The sequence below is a fragment of the Pyxicephalus adspersus genome, chromosome 3, assembly GCF_032062135.1.
Source record: "Pyxicephalus adspersus chromosome 3, UCB_Pads_2.0, whole genome shotgun sequence".
In the NCBI taxonomy this organism is placed as follows: domain Eukaryota; kingdom Metazoa; phylum Chordata; class Amphibia; order Anura; family Pyxicephalidae; genus Pyxicephalus; species Pyxicephalus adspersus.
This window is the reverse complement of record NC_092860.1, coordinates 147,822,184-147,828,650: the sequence shown is the minus strand read 5'-3', so window position 1 is coordinate 147,828,650 and position 6,467 is coordinate 147,822,184. Positions and strand designations below refer to the sequence as shown.

The window sequence follows — 6,467 nt, the reverse complement described above, 5'->3', positions numbered from 1 at the left end:
TAGGGGTTGCAAATGACAGATGAATACAGACAGTGACACAGGAGGAGAGGACCCTGCCCCGAAAGGCTTACAATCTAGGAGGTGGGGGAAGTAACACACAATAGGAGGTGAGTTATAGTAATGTTGGATCTGCACTTAAATTGATCAAATTCCAAGTTCAGATTTAAGTTCAAAGTCAAAATTGACTCCGAATGGAACTGTCTGATCACCTCTACCTTTGACTATGACATGGTTTTCCAGAAGTTAGGGGAAGTCAAGTAAGAAAACAAAAACACGACCAGAGGGGTGCTCAAAAGCGCAAAATAGCATGACTAATGGAGTCTCTGATTTTAGGTAAGACTTTTACTATCGAAATGCTTAGAATGGTGACAGGTCCATTTTTGAAGTTGTATTATATAACAGTAATAAACTCACATGGTGAGCAAGTCCATCCCATATCTGTGTATTGGACCTCACAAAGTGTTAGTAGTTTTTAAGGTTACTGTAATGCCAACAAATATTGGCATGATAAAGATGACAGCTGTTCAATCTTCAAATGGTTGTCCGCCATCTTGTAAAGTCGTTGCGGCAGAATACAAGGAACAATCATAAGCGTGGTGGGTTGTCACAACTTTTTATGAATGTATTTGTGCACGGACTTCTTATCCAGAAGAGTCATCAGACGGCCACTTGGTGCAAGCTAGCAAAAAATCTCCCACAGACAAGACTGAAATATCAAACACAGCAAGTTTTCACAAGACAAGCAGTCTGCCTTTATCACAAAGCCCCCAAATCTGCCATAGGTAGGTGACACATTGAACAAAGCCGGGTCATTCAGACCTGACTCCTCATAACAGAGCAGAGATTGAAAGCATCATAAACTCTACAGTCAGCACAGCAGTAAGAAACAACTTTGATTTACGTAAAAGGGAAGGTTAGCTGGCTTTCTGTTCCCTTTTCCTTGTAGCAGCAAAATTCGGACACCCAAAGCAGAAAGGAAATTATAACATAGGCAGAGTACATAGACAGGGCTGTAAATATCATTGGGCACCAGAGGGACTCTGCTCATGGCCACAGGTTAAAGGGGAACCAAAGGGTCTTCCAAGCAAATACAAGGCTTGGTCATTGTTGTACCATTTTTATTGCTTTTTTATTGTTATGTTTCTGTTGTGAATAGGTGAGGAATATAGGAAAGGTAAGCAGCTCTCAATGTGTAGATTGCCAGGATATACATTGGAAGTTCATCATCCTAATCCGGCCAATCAAAATGCCCAAAGGCCTGACTCAACCATCTGCAATTAAGGACCTGTCTGGTCACAATGTTTTTGGTTTTGTTCCTTTTGGTGTTCCGACCCCCCTTTGTCACAGCTCCCCCTCCTTTTACATCATAAAAAGTAAATGGAAATTTTGACTGGAAGAGTCAAAAACCTTACACATAACGGGCACCACAGGTGTGCAGATTTGGGAACTCAGCATGGAGATCTCACCAATAGGGTGATACTAATAAGATACTAATAGGTGAAGAAGCCTGTCCCCTGCCAAAAGATGCAGAACGTGTTACTCACTGTTGGGAAGCCGTGCAGACCTCCAACAGGTCAAAATCCTGGGCACGAAGAAGAGGAATTCTGAGCATTTAACACTCCATCTATGCCCCTTTTCCTGAAATACCCCATCTATGTCCCTTACCCTGAATTTCCCTCCCCTTTACATAACCTGTCCTGAAGTCATCTTCCCAGCCAAGTAAAATCAGGGGATCTTCCAGTTTTAACTCCAGTGGGGGGCATTCCTCCTAAAGTGTAATGCAAGCATTGTTCTACCCAAAGAGGACAGCTGGCACTGCACCAAGGAGGAGCCCAGGGACCACACTGGAATGTCCAGATACATGACTGTAGTGAGGATACTGACCATCATGCTTCATTATAAAGATATAGCAACATGTGAAATGTCCCATTTTACCAAGAGTACACAAAGAGGTATTCTCAATGTATTAAACACAGGAAAGAAAGCATGAGAATGAAAATGATAGCAGAATATCCTTTAGGTCACATGATGGCCATTAGGAATGACTTGTAGGACCTTCATTTAAAGCACTTGGAGTAAACTGTTTTTCTCATTTGCAGCTACCTGGTTATTACCTAATGGCCTCATCATGTGACATTTTCCTCTAATTACAATTCTTGGTGTATGATGCCAAAGTAAAAGAGTTTATATTTAGATAATTGGAGTCTCTGTCTCCATCTTGTATTCTGTTTTATAAAGAACCAACAGAAGGTATAGGGGCTTCCACGGTAAACAGGAGCAAAACCAAGATCTGTGACTAAGATTCTGGTGTCCCTAATACAAAGAATAAAACAGCAGGTAACTCCACCCATGAGGTTCTATCTCTAACTAAAAGGCCATGTTGAAGTTGACTTTATGTGCGATTTTGAAGCAAAACATGCTACAAAAAGTCTGGAAATTAAGTTGAACCCAAAGCTCTGTACATCTCAAAATTGGGGCACAGGATGGATTAAAGTGGACCTTCCGCCTGTTTTCCAACAACTATCCAACCCTTCACCTACTATTTGCAATATTTCAAATAATTTACACTTTATTGTGTGCAAATGCATTTGTTGTATACGCACCCTGTGCTGGTCACCTTTGCATGGGACAATATGGGGCAGGGATTTTGAGGGTAGAGGAGGAGAAAATTGGTGGCGGCAACAAAAATGCAGTCAAGCCCCACCCTTGAATAACATGAAAAGCCTAAAGAATCTGGCTGTAATAAACTTGATAGGAAAAGGAAAACTGAACCTCTCCTCCAGCAATGAGACATCCATGAATTCTCTCTCTGGTGCCTACATCTTATCCAAGTCTTTTTTAGATTCGGCTGTTTTAGATGGTTCGGAGTAACCTAACTCTCATTCCATTGGAAATGCATGCAGTCCAGCAATGTCATGTAAGACTTGGTATCATCCTCTGGTATTCCCCTGTGCTGCAGAGCTCAGAGTAGGAGAGGGAAAACCAGTGAGAGTCCGCTGTATCATATGCTGATAGGTGGAGAAGGTAGAGTAACAGATGAGCCCATTGGTCTGTTGCTTCTTTGTTCACTGTCCAGTAACTGTCTGGGACAGAGGCAGGACTTATAACTAAAACATTCAACAAAAATCAGGTCGTCAGCCCTACCAGACAAAAATGTGCTAATATGGGGCTTTTTAACGCTCAGAACTGAATGAATAGAATACAAACCCACTCTCCTATTTGCATTTCGCCAATATTTTAGTCTGTTTGCCTGGAGTTCAACTTTAAATATGTTACTGAGAAAACTTCCAAAGCATAATATTTCCTTCACCTCTGGAAAGAACAAAGTACAGCCTCCACCTCCCATCCCTCCTCCTCCTGTACAACATTATATTTATTATAAAGGACACAGATTCACAAAAAGGCTGCAGCAAAGCTTTAATTTTGACATTTATATGCACATCAATCCTTTATTTTTATGCTATACACACAAGGCTGGAAGGACATTCACATAAATATTGGCATGATGAGGCTTCAGGATAACCTTGCTGTGCAGGGGATTTAATGCTGTACCTGGGTATCCTTAAGACTGCACTACAAAATCCGTGCACAAAAAAAGATGTATATATATATATATATATATATATATATATATATATATATATATATATATATATATATATATACATCACATGCTTGCCTTTTCCTTTCCCAGGGGAAAATGTTGCTCATTTCAATAATAAGCTGGCTTAAAGGTGGGGGCTCAAGAGACCCCCTCCAAGTAACCTGATGGAATGTGCTGTGACTTACAGCTGAATCTCACTAATCACAGAGCAGAGCCTGGACGTCAGCAACAAAGTCATCCTCACCCAGGCGGACAGAACATATAAATACTCAGGGCAAGTGCTGGCTGATCATTGAAGTCTGCTGGATCTAAGTGGACATCTTCAAGGTATGTACAGACCACCTGCTGTCTTTATTGCTTATTGGCTCTGCTGAAAAATCATGAGTTTTGCATATAGTTATTCATGCATTTATATATTTTTTTATATGTATATATATTATGATTTGAATTTTTGTTATTATATATATATAATGGCATTTTTAATTTTTATATTTTTTTACATTTTTAATATATGTATATATTAAGATTTTTTTTTTTGTTATTTAGTTTTTACATTTTTATTATATGTGTGTAGGTATATAAATACCACAAGTTGGATGAGAACATGAAAATGCAACTTATATAATTACATTATAGTAATATATATATGTATATATATATATATATATATATATATATAAAACAGACAGCAGAAAAAGATTTTAAAAGTCTGCCCTTTATTAGTATATTTTTTTGAAGAAAAGGCAGAACTATTTGCTTTGCTACCAGAAGTCTCCAGTATGCAGACACTACTCGTTCTGTGAAATAACTTTTAAATGGTATTCTTGAACTTTTTTCAGGATCTCGAGATTCTGAGCTCACATCCTATTTATATATATATATATATAATTAAAAAGTTATGATAGTATATATATATATATATATTATGATAGTTGTAGTAAAACAATAAATAGCAATCTTTACAGTCCTAACATTTACCTTCCAATATTGTCATCGATATGCACTATACATAGAGCGGTTTCTCACCAATAAGAAAGATTTTTGCGACCTGTAATAATTAGACAAATCTGCTGCTGCTTTTTCTTTTTATTTTATTTCTTGTTCAGGCATTTTATTGTTCAGTTTCTTTACGGAAGTAGTAATAATTTTTAAGTTAATTTTTTGAAGGTATTTGAGATTTCTAGCATTGCTGAACTGTATTTGGGGATGCTGATGCACTAAATAGCAATGTAATGCCATGGATAGTATTAAGCAGGCATGGAGGTTATTTCATGTGTTAATTAGACATTATGAAAATGCATTTTATAGAAATGGCAATGCCTTTAATATTCTGGGTTACAGATGTATATAGGTACCTGTACACATGTGCACCCCTATTTTCTTTCCCCCAAAAAACATTTTTTGATATAAGATTGATTTACATTATATACATTGTGATGTCTCCTAAATGTTGATGTAGAACAGTGTTTCCCAGACAGGAGTTCTTTGAGCAATTTGCACCTCTCAGGTGAGTTTAATTGACACCAATGATCTTTTTGGCTGTCTGTAAGGGTAACATTCTTCCCACTGAACACCAACTAATAGTGTGAGCTGTAGATATAATAATTAAATTAGTTGTTCCTTAAGGACCTGCAAGCTATTTCAAGGGGTTCCCTCATGTTAAAAAGGTCAAGGAACAGAGGTGTAGAGTGAAGCCTGCACCATTATCATATGTTTTATTAATAAAAAAATAATGATAATAATATTGTTACTATTACTAATAAATGATAATTAAAACAATGATAATAATAAAATATTACAATATTAGACAATTATATAAAAATATCTGTTATAATTAATTATTAAATGCATGTGACAAAAAAAAAGAGAATTGTGGGTCTAATTTATCAAGGGTCACGTAAAACTTTCAATGAAGATTGAAATTTCAGTTTTTTTTAAATCATAGATGGTAAAACTGTGCATTTTGAGTGAACGATGTGTGTATCTGGGGTTTAGACATCAATAAATTGACCCTTAGTAAAACAGAGCCTACTTTTCATCGTTAGTTCTTTTACCCGAGTGTGTGTATAAGGATTAGCCAGACTCAGTTCTTGAAATTATGTTTGTAAGTAATTCAGAAAGGGATTAAGCCTCATTACACTGATATAAAGTTTGGCAAATATTTTCTTCATTGACATTTAAATGATTGTGTCACAGCTGTTCTGAAAAATGTAAATTGTATTTCAGTTTACTGGCACAGTCCTCCGTCCGGTCAGTTATAAATGTTGGCAGTGGCTTTCCAGAAATCACTGCTATGTGCTGCAATCCCATTCAAGGAATTGTTCTTCACCCTTTTCAACCCTTCCTGGGCTGAACTATAAGTGGCCAAAAAGAGGTATAAAAATGTCTGTATTTGTTGAAATTGGTTAGTGTTTATGTGTCCTTTATACTATAATGCAATTCAGGGATTACACATTTTAGTTTATGAAGGCAATGTTTACCTGGAAGCACTATTGGATTCACCATACCCATTGGTATTTGCTTGGTGTGCTTTTCATATTTAATAAGATTTGAAAATGTTTTCCTCTAGTGGCTGCTCATATGGCAGGCAGTGCAGTCAGCCTTTGTAATGAGCATCTTATCAGCAAAAATAACTAAGCTCAGAAAGAATCCATTTTGATTTATCTAATTAAGGAAAATAGGGTTACATTAAGAGAGATGAACGATAAAGCACAGCTACTATGCTGCCTTACTAGGGGTGCTTTATGTATAGTGACCCCCCATATTTGTGTATGATACCATATTGCTCAAGTGTTTGTGTAAACTTATCCATTACATCAAACATCAAATTTCAAAACCATGGCCATTGACAGCTCTCCCCCCC

At 37.0% G+C, this 6,467-nt stretch overlaps 1 protein-coding gene across 1 annotated transcript in view; it reads left to right on the top strand.

Annotated features, from left to right (window-relative positions):
- The first annotated feature begins 3,884 nt into the window (after window positions 1-3,884).
- Window positions 3,885-6,467, top strand: part of LOC140327842 (progonadoliberin-2) — a 22,024-nt gene continuing 19,441 nt past the window's right edge. The window contains exon 1 of the mRNA XM_072407155.1: window positions 3,885-3,931. The gene's annotated coding sequence lies outside the window, so the exon portion shown is untranslated. The remainder of the gene's footprint in view (window positions 3,932-6,467) is intronic.